General features: G+C 39.7%; 1 pseudogene; it reads left to right on the forward strand.

Annotated features, from left to right (window-relative positions):
• The first annotated feature begins 7,130 nt into the window (after positions 1 to 7,130).
• On the forward strand, positions 7,131 to 8,575 carry LOC149324167 (uncharacterized; annotated as a pseudogene).
• Positions 8,576 to 11,221: the final 2,646 nt, after the last annotated feature.

Here is an 11,221-nt window from a genome sequence, read left to right on the forward strand (position 1 = left end):
AAGAGACCTCAAGGGCCATCAAGTCCAACTCCCTGCCATACAGGGGTGCTTTAACTGTGTGTTCCTGACTGTCAGAATGGCTGGAAAAGATGATGGACTTTGCTGAACTAGCAAAATTGATTAATTTTATTAAAGAAAACGGCATAGATGATTTTTAAAGAATTTTTTGGAAACCCTTTAGGGAATTTGTTAAAGGTTTAAGAGGAGTATCCTCTTAAACCTTTAACATATTCCCTAAAGGGTTCAGGATTGTAAGTATTACTTAAAGGGTTCAGGATTGTAAGTATTACCTAAAAGATTCAGTTTGTAAGTATCACTTGAAAGTTTATTTTTAGAAGAAAATAAGAGAAATAGAATAGGTAATTTATAAGGAGCCCTGCTGGCACAGTGGTTGAATGCTGGTACTGCAGCCACGGTTAAGCTTATTCCACAGCACTTGAAGGAACAGAAACGGAATGGGGGGAAACGCGCGTTACCGCACAGGAGAACGCCACCATTGTAGCAGAGTTTGAAGGACAACTTTGAACCGTTCTTCAAAATCAGCTGTCATGGAAAAGCTTCAGGACTCCCAACCGCATTGGCAGTGTTTTCCCTTGTGGTAACACATGTTTTCCCTCTGTTCCATTCTGCTCTTGTTCCTCCAAGTGCAGTGTAATAAGCTTAAACATTGTGAGTTTGATTCCAGGTCTGCAAGGCTGACTCAGCCTTCCATCCTTTTGAAGGTCAGTAAACCTACACAAGTACCCAGCTTGTTGGGGACAATTGGCTTACAGATTGTAAACCGCTTAGAAAGTGCTGAGTTTATTGATAAGTGGTATAACAATGTAAATGCTATCTATCACTTTTGGTATCTTCTATGATTCTGTCTCTAATTCCACTGTCATCTTTTCTAGATAGCAGATTCCTTTGCTTTGACCTTTCATTCCTCACCATTTCTTCTCTGTGTAAATTTCTTTCTTTTAAATAAATGCCTCCTCCTCCAAGTGTATTGATGTCGGACCTCTGTATCCATGGATTCTGCATCCATGGATTCAGCCATCCATGGCTTGAAAATGTTTTAATTTATTTTCCCAAAAAGCAAACTTTGATTTTGCTATTTTATATGAAAGATAGCATTTTACTAGACCATTGTATATAATGGGGCTTGAGCATCCACATATTTTGGTATCCATGTGGGTGCCTGGAACCAAGCCCCAACAAATATGAAAGGCCCACTGCATCAGCAGCAGCAGCTTTTCTACTCACCATGATCCTCAAATTAATGCCCCTCAATTTATGTAGAAAAAATCCTTTAAATATATTGAAACACATTTTAAAAGCCAATTGAGAAGAAACAGACATTAAAAAAAATAATAAAGGCCAGATGTAATAACACAGTTTTAATCAAAGGACAGAAACTCCACCACAATGTCATCCTGGTTTCTCTTGGGCGAAAGTTCTTTAATCAAGGTGCCACTACAGAGAAAAATGTCTTGTGTGCTCACCAATCTATCCAATAGAAACCTTGGGGAAGACCTCAAATCCTTGGCAGGCACACACAGAAAGAGGTCTTTCTGAAATCTCACTTACAAATCTAAAGATGGCTTCTCAGGATGGTGAGACATATATCAGGATCTCCCATTCCCAGTAAGCTTGAATGGAAGAAAGTTAATCTATCATATATTCTAGACCCAAGACATTTAAGGCTTTATGAGTTTGAAAGCAAATTGAAAATTAGCACATTTATTCCAGAACAGATTGTAATCTGAGTCAATGACAGCCAGCATGGCATAGTGGTTTGAGTGTTTCACTATGACTTTGAAGATTAGGTTCAGTTCTCTGCTCAGACATGAAGCCCTCTAGGTGACCTTGGGCAAATCACACCCTCTCAGCCTCAGGGAAATGGCAAAACCTCTTCTGAACAAATCTTGCCAAGAAAAGCCCATGATAGGTTTTCCTTAGGGTTGTGATAAATTGGATACAACTTGAAGGCACATAATAACAACAACAAAATCTGAGAGAAAAATTGTGGTTGCAATAGCTTTGCACACCCAAGGGAGAAATTCTCCTGGCTGAGCAAATCCGTTATGAATTCCTAGTTGAACAAAAGCCCGTATGGTCTCTAGAGTACACACAAGACTGCCATCTGCTTGCTGTATTTTGCATAAACTATACCTTCTCACTATTGTTAAAGGGATGTTCCCTGTAGAGTATATTACAGAAGTCTAGCTGAGCAGTAATGCACCAGTTGAAGCTGGTACTACTGGCCACAATAGCTAACTCGCATTCCAGGAGCATCCCCAAACTGTGAATTTGCTCTTCAGAGGGAGCAAAATCTCATCCAGAAGTGCCTGCAATCCCCATGCAACATGTATCACATATAAGACACTCTCATAACACAGGGAAATTTTGATAATATGATTTATTCTTTATTTATTAAATGTATAGTCCAACTTTCTGCCAAAAGAAAACACTCAAGTTAGAGTGAAATAACCCCAGCCCCTGAGCTCCCACTTGGAGGAAGTCCAGGGTGCAATTATACATCATCTTTGCCATTACCACCACCACTATCAATGGAATCCTAAATCATGATCTGTACTGAAAACATGCACAACACATTTATAGGTTTCATTTCTAGTTATGTTGTTGTTGTGACCCCTTAAATCATTTCTGACTTATGGCAACCCAAAGGCAAACTCATCACATGGCTTTCTTGGCAGAATTTGTTCAGAGGGGGTTTGCCCTTGCCTTCCTCTCAGGCTGAGAGAGTGTGGGTTATCCAAGATCACCCACTGGGTTTCCATGGCCAAGTGGGTATTCAGACCCTGTACTTTCAATAACTTAGTCCAGCACTCAGACTATTACATCATGCTGACTTTCCCATTTGTAGTTAAAGAATTATTAAACATTTATTTTCTGGGATTTAGGGTGATGTTGATAACCAAACACACATTACTATGAGGACTTTAATATTTATACCAGTGTGTGTGTGTGTGTTGGGGGGATCCCTCCACATTTTGGTGGGGAAGATCAACAAAAGTTCAAGCCCAGTCTTGTTCCTGACATGTTTGTATCTAATGTGCAGGATTGTGTGTGTCTTTTTTTTTTTAAAATGAGCATTTAGTCATGTGAGTATAAAATGGAAGAGCCCAGATGTATGTCTGTGAATTTCAGAGCTATATGAAGAAAGAGAAGCCTGCAAAAGTTCAAAGACTATACCCCCTTGACTGGAGACCCTTGAACACACATTTTATTTTCTTGATATTTGAGTGGAATTTCTTGAGCCCTCCTTTGAAGGAATGAATACAAAGCGATGTGCCTTAACATTTCCACACTGCCTCACTATTGTATATTTTGCAACAGAACAAAGGCAGAAAGCCCTGATGTGTCTACAGCTGGGTTTGCTTGCAGAAGACAGTTTGCAGGCATGCGTTGCCCTCCAAAATGAAACAGCCATTAAATATATATATATAATACAAGAGGCCAATATATTTCCCACTCTTTTCCTTCTGTTTTTTTTTTTTAACTGCTTTGCTGTACAGGCAAAACAGGTGTTGAAACATGAAACCCTACCGAGGGATTTCCTTTGCAAAACAGCTTGGCGTTCTAGCCAGGGCTTCAAGTTAGACATGCTTCCAAGGTGGAATGTTTAAATAAAAATGCATTATCGGAAAAGGATCTGTGCCCCTGAAATGCCACAAAAAGTGTGTGGGGACAGGGGGAAAGGGAGGACTAGAGAGGGGAAAAGGCATCCTGTCACTTTAAGAAAAAATAAACTAAAATATGAACTACCAAAAACCCTGCCATTTCCAACCTGGGCTTGATTAATGATTTTTCTATCTAATAAAAGGTTCACAAACCATCTGTTTTTCTCCCTAATGCCTTGCCCAAAGGTTTTTCGTTCCTATTTCAGGCTCGGGGCCAACTGACATTCCAGTCTTTTTTTCCCAGCCTTGTAAACAAACCCTTCTCTCTTTTTAATCTTCCAGTGCTGTTTCCTACCCATCGTTATGCATATTCATTGCGAGTAAACATTTTTAGTGTCTACACTTAATCTCTTCCACTGGCAATTACTGTTCTGTGCTGTTTTGTAATGCAGAAGGGCCAATGCTTTCCCTTCTAATAACAGCTGGGTCGCAGATGGGGCCTGCAGTCATTGTAGAAAATAAAAATTTACAAGATGCCAGTGGAATTTATTTCAGTTTTATGGAGTCACAGGAGGAACCTTTCTGTTATCCGCCTTCAGTGAAATCTGCAGGCAAAAGGCATGCTTTTGACATTTAATCAAAAGGGGGTTCAGGTAGGGTCTGGAGTAACACAAGGAAGAAAGCAGGTGGATCATATTAGGCAGTGCCATGGTTAATTTATTTAGAAGTGATTGGCTTAGAAGTATGCAGCCAATATTTGACATCATGTATATATCTTGTTTAGCATCCTGATTCCAAATTGTTACCACTGTAGAGACACTGCGTTTCTCCCATAGACTGAACCAGGTGTGAGGCTGGGTGGCTGTTAAGAGGTGCTGGTAGAAATGGAAATCTAATAGCAAAAAGAGCTGCCATGCTCATCAATGCTGCTCCTTTACTCACTCCATTTTGCCTGGTATAGCATTTCAGCTTTGCCGAACCCCTGTAATGTTTCTAAAGGAGGGCCTAGGAATGTAAGAATAAGTTTTTGAATGAAGAGTTCGGTTTAGACAAAAACGTTTTGTAATTTGAACATGAACTGATCCCAGGTGAGGGAGGGAGGGAGGGAAGGAAGGAAGGAAGGAAGGAAGGAAGGAAGGAAGGAGATCATGGCCTGATTCTAAATACAAGCCCCAGCCATGGTTGACTTATTGAATCAATATGATCTTGGTAAATCCACAGTTGAGTAAGCTCCATTGATTCAGTGGGTCTGCTCTGGACTAGTAATTAGATACAGTGCACCCGCATCATACGTGGGCGCGCTGTACATGGCTTCCAGCATATGCTGGAAGCCATGCCGGAAAGGCTTCTCCCATGCCCCAAAGAAACAATGGGGCACACGCCCGGTGCACGCTGTGGAAACAAGCCCCATTTTTTCTAATGGGGCTTGAGTTTACATGCTATTTCTGGAACGGATCCCCGAGTAAGGAAAGGGCCAACTGTATAAGCTTGCCAGAAGGGCATTATACTGCCTTTAATTCACCATTGTGTGTATGCATATGCCTTCAAGTTGCCTGTTGACTTGTGGTGACCCCATGAATTTCATAGGGTTTTCTTGGGTAAAGAATAGTCAGAGGTGCTTTTTCTGGTTCCTTTCTCTGAAATATATCCTACATCACTTGGTATTCCTTGGTGGTTTCCTATCCAAGTATTAACCAAGGCTTACCCTGCTTAGCTTCCAAGAACAAGGGAGATCTGGTGCCTTTAGGTATTTAATCCTCTACACACCATTTTCCCAGCTTAAACACTCCTGTTACAGACAGCCAAAATAAAGCTGCTTCGAGTCACAGTGGAAATATGGTGTTTCAATGATGCATGCGTCCTAAGAGTCCAGAAGTCGCACCAAAGCCACGCTCCAGTCCTTAGGGCTGGAGCGTGGCTTTGGTGCAACTTCTGGACTCTTAGGACGCATACATCATTGAAACACCATACCTCCACTGTGACTCGAAGTAGCTTTATTTTGGCTGTCTGTAACAGGCCCCTGTCCTGAAATGAGAGGTTGGTGAATAGTGCCTTTAAAATTTGGACTAAAACCCAAATTTGAAGCTAACAGCTACTATTGACTTTGAAGCTAACAATTCCTTGAAGCTGCTATGTAGCTATGAAGGGACAATATTATCCACCTTTGGACACAGTAGCGATTTAGGGGTGATTTAAGATGGAGAAATTATTTTAAAAGCCAGTAAAATGGGACATTACTTAATCTCAGCAGAAAAGACAATTATTCAGAAGAGGAACCACAGAGGAACAATTCCCAAAGTAACTAAACCATTAGGTTTGTTTTCTTTTTTTTTAAATGGCTTACATTTTTGGAATGCCTTTCCCCACTAAAGTGTATCAGTGTCCAGCATACCTGGTGCATTTCTGGAGTGTTTCAAACTGGAGCTATCACTACACCTATTCTGCTGTATTTTTCTACCTACTTTTTCCTACATGTTCTCTTTATGTGTTCTATTATATCTTTTTTAATTAGTGTTTTAATGATGAGTTTTTATATTTTTATATTTTCCTTAAGAAAAAAATGAATAAGAGGAGACAAGACAGAAATATATAAAATTATGCATGAGGTGGAGAGATTTGATAGAGAACAATTTTTCCGTTCCCTCATAATACCAGAGCCTAGAATAATGCAATGAAAGTAAAAGGGGAGATTAACAAATGAAAAGGAGTTACTTCTTCACACAGCATATGGTTAAACTATGAATTTCACTTCTACTGGATGTTGTGATGGTGCTTGGTCAGCTTTAAAAGAGCACAGTGGTAAAATGTTGGTCATTACCGCTTCCAAAGTAAAATTCAACTACTAGTCATGTCAGTTTCTTTACATATAATGGTAGGGGCTGTCTTGTTGTTCTTAACCTCAAGCAGCCAAATATTTTGGGACAGCCCTTTTTGTAAGCAAGGCACATGCATAAAAGCTCATCATTCAAATATGAATAAATGCAAAGTTTCTGAAAAGCAGATAAAATAGATGGGGAGTCTGCCTGCACTGCAAAGGAGTGTAGTATTCTCTTTCCAAATTACAAAGCTACTTAGCATTTGTGGATGTAGTCAACTGTACGGATGTACATAAAATAATAAATGTAAGTGTTACATAGAGAGTCACAATAAATAGGAGGCTCATTTTAAATCATTTGGGTTTGTACCGAATTTTGTTAAATCAAATTAAATTTCAGTTTAAAAGTTCACAGTTGCTTGGGGGGAAATTGTGAGTGAGGCACCCTAGAAAGGAAACATTATAAATTCCACTCAAATGAATACTTTATTAAGTGTTATTCTGTTCACTCCTCTTGCTTTATAATTATTATTAATAATACTATTTTAAAACCTCCTAAGCTATTTACATTTTCTTTAGCACTCCTTACTTTTCCCTCAGTCTACTGCAATGTCCCCTCCTTTTTTTAAAGAAAGAATTCGTATTATTTTCATTATTTGAGGGCATTTAGCTCTGTCTAAGAGTTCAGCATGGATGATTCAGTAAGAATAAGAAAAAAGGAGAAAATAGAGTTGGGAGAAAGGTGTTTTGTTCCTTTTTCATAAAGATCTGAAGTCTAGAGCTGAGAATTTTAAAAGGAAGAGTAAAAGGTGAACAATTTCAATAAGTAATATCTAGATGTTCCCTTTTATAAATTTTCATTGCAATGTAATACAGTCCGCCTTCCGCATTTTCTGCTTTGACTTTTGTGGATTTGATTTATTCACAAATTTGATTCAGCAAGAGGCTGGACAGAATCATGACTTCTGCAGCCCAGTTGTCTGCAAGCTGACTCAGACATTACATTAGTTCTCAGAATGCCACAACAACACCGCAAAGTAGACAAGTCTGTTTCTACCCCTCCTCAGTGTACACCAACCAATGGCTCTTCATAACAACTATCCCATAAGACAACCTCAATGGACTACAGTGTCTTAAAAAGGGCCCAGCTGCAACATCACTGTAAGAAGTTGGGAATTCATGCCACAGGAAAGAATACTGAACTTGTAGAAAAGTTGAAAGTCTTTCACAAAGAACCTCTGCTGAAAACGGAATTGGTAAAGAAGAATGAAGAGCAAGGCCAAACCCCCCCAGCAGGGCTCTTGTATTCCTGCTGCTATCACCTATCGCTTCTGTACCAATTCTGGACTGAATTCAGCTGTGGCTCCCCATGAAAGTAAAGAAGGCACCAAAACGGGAAAGGCTCCACCTGCAGTCACTCATGTGGATCTGACCAATGAAATAAAAACTGTGGCCTCTGAACAGAGAACACACCTGGTCCGTGGTCCATGGAATGGTACTCTACCAGTCAGCATCCAGTTGGTCTCCTTTGTTGCTCTGTGGTGGCATGGTCTGTGTCCAAGATGGGGAAAACATTGTCCCCTTTCACCTGCCCCCATTAAACATCTCTGTTCCTGATGGCTTGTCAGACAACTATGTCTGTCAGGACTGCATGCTGAGGAATCAAGAAAAGCCAAAGAGATGTCTCTTTTGCCAGCAAATACCCAGAAAAGGTAATCAGGTTTCCTTACTCAAGGTTACCTTAAAGAACCTGACCACTGCTCTGGATTGCACAGCTCAGCCTTCACTCCTTGAAACCAGTATCTCCAGAGACAAGAGAAGGACCACAGAAATTAGGAAACTCTGCCAGACCCAAAAGGACCAGGCTTATGCTCAGCGGATGGATTGGCTCCTTTCTCAGATGGCCTGTGGTGAACTTGGTATGGTCTGATCTCTGCGTCCCCTTCAGTCCCTGTTTGTCCATTCCCCAGCTACTTTTGAAAGATACATCTATGTAGAAGGTGGCCGAGAATTGATGAAATGTCTGCGAAGGACAGTCCAACAGAAACACATTCTTCTAGTCAAATATTTGTACATACTCTTTCAGGATGTTCTGTTTAGCCTTTTAATTGTCAGTTTTAATAAAGATAGATAGATAAAACATAGATACAAACTCAATTTAAAATATACATAAGTTAAAAATAAAGCACACACATCCCCAAAAAATTGATTCATGTTTTCTCTGGGAATCTCTAGGTCCTCCAGTGTGACTCTGTGGTCAATGTCCATCAGAGGTTGCACTGGAGGGCTTAGACATTCCTAGGGAGAATATTTCTCTAAGCATTTGTAGACCCTCCAGCGCAATTCTATGGTCAACTTATGGTGAATATTGAACATAGATTTACATTAAAGGACCTTGAGATTCCTAGAGAGGTGTTCTCGCAAACACACACACACAGAGACATATATATAGTGTTTTTCCACTTTCAGAGGAGTCCTGTGCCTCCAACCCCAGCAAATGTTGGACACTGTATGTCCAAAATGTCTGGGTTCTCAGGAGATTCCACAAATTTCATGCTCATGTGTATGCCTAAACATGTAAAATGTGAAAGTAGAAAACATTTACTGTACTATACTTCCAAATATGAGATTCATTATAGATCCCAAGAGAATATACTTGTAACAATTCTAAACCCCAACAAAGGCCAGCTAAAGTGGGCTGGGATAAGTGGAACAGGAGAGAGGACAATTGCTAGCCAAGAGGAATTCTGATGTTTGAGTGGCACATGGTAGAGGTGAGGAAATATCACAGTAAGTTGAGGGTAGCTTTGGATTTGCTGGATACAAACCCCTCTTGCTCCCACAAAAGGTTTCAGAATGATCCAGGAAATTATTTTTACACTTCACTCTCAGAACTTGGAACATTACTTTTTTTTAAAAATAAAACAATTTCTTATGTAACCGATTACAAAACCAGAGAGGGAGAGAGATGATGAGTTGTAGGTCTTATTTGTTTGTTACATTGACTCATTGCTTTTCCATTACATTCTGATCAAAATTCCATTGAAAAATAGGTAAGAAAATAGCTTAAGATTTTAAACCTCCCCCTCAAAAATAAAAAAAAGGTCTGGAGAATGCATGTTATTCACCTGGCAGGAAATGATGTTACTGTTCTACATGCTGTCTTTCCTTTTAAAAAAAAGCAACATGTCTTCATTACCCTAAAAAGAAATACAGGTTTTCCTTATCTGGAATTCCAAAATCTGAAATACTCCAAAATTGTTCACATGGGTAGCTGAGATAGTTACACCTTTTCTTTCGGATGGTTCAATGTAAACAAATTTGTTTCATGCACACAATAATTTAAAATATTGTATATAAACTTACCTTCAGGCTATGTGTTTAGGGTGTATGTCAAACATAAATGAATTTTGTGTTTAGTGTTGGGTCCCATCTCCAAGATATCTCATGCATCTGCAAGTATTCCCAAATCCAATAAATAAATAAATAAATAAATAAATACATCCAAAATCCAATACACTTCTGGTCCCAAGCATTTCAGATAAGAGATACTCAACCTGTGTCATGTTATAAATAACATAGCATATTTCCAAATCACTCACTCCTCACCCAGCAATCTAGGATTAGCCCAGCTGCTGCAATCCTCTACTCAGTTCCTTAGGAATAAATCTTAGTTGTATACCTAAATTTGTTGTTGTTGTTGTTATATTTATTTATATCCCGCCCTTCTCTTAAGACTGGGACTCAGGGCAGCTTACAACATTAAAAAACACGAGTTGTCTCTGTGTAATGTGTGAAACAGAGGCAGATTTAGATTTGCAGCTATAGTTTATTTGTGAAATATGTGAAATGAACCAGTATGATGTAGTAGTTTGAGTGCAGGACAATGACTCTGGAGACCAGGATTGAAATCCCTGTTTGGACATGGAAACCCAAGTCCTTGGATGAGTCAAACTCTCTCAGTGGAAGGCAAAGGCAAACCCCACTCTGAACGAATCTTGCCTTAGGATCTCCATAAGTCAGAAACAACTTGAAGGCACACAACAACAGGAAAATGTGAGAAACAGCCCTACAGTTCAATACTAAAAGGCAGCAACCTCATCAGCAATTTGCAGAGAGTAAAACTGGGTGTTTCTATGGCAGCAAGCCCCATGACCACAGTAGCACTTACTTCAGAGTAAAGATGTATACGTTGGGGCTATAAGGTCCCACTGCACTTCTCTAAGTAAATATTTCCATGATCAGATTTCAGTGACCCAAAATGAAAACCTCCACATCTTCTAACGAACAGTTTAAATTTTTCAAACTGGATTTGCCCTCTAGCTTTTCTCTGCCAGCTTGCTTCATCACAAACCTACTGGAAAGCTGCAAATAAACCACTGTGAAGTTTGCTAATCTTGGTGATGTGCTGTTTCCACTGCAAATATTAGTCAAGATTTGCAAGTGCTAATTCATAATTCATAGATGGGTTGGAGAGAACCTCCTGGGTTATCTGGTTTGTATACTTCTGCACTGCGGCTAGATCTTCACAGCTAATCCCTCTCTATGACAGATATTGTTGATGGGAGAGAAAGTGGATGCTTGGGGACTGTGCTTCTGCCACAGCAGTGAGAACTGGGGAGAAAGCAAATCCTAGTCACCTTTTGAATGGGGGGGGGGGGCAGGAGTTGAGCAGTCTGGTTAAATTTTTGAAAGTCACAGTTTAAAATAAAAGGAGAGGGAAAACATCCTCCTCACTGATAGTTGCTGAAATGACTTGCTTGATTTCTGTCTTTTGTCC

This window comes from Sceloporus occidentalis, unplaced genomic scaffold, assembly GCF_023333645.1.
Source record: "Sceloporus occidentalis isolate IW3139 unplaced genomic scaffold, rSceOcc1.0.p SCAF_1, whole genome shotgun sequence".
In the NCBI taxonomy this organism is placed as follows: Eukaryota; Metazoa; Chordata; class Lepidosauria; order Squamata; family Phrynosomatidae; genus Sceloporus; species Sceloporus occidentalis.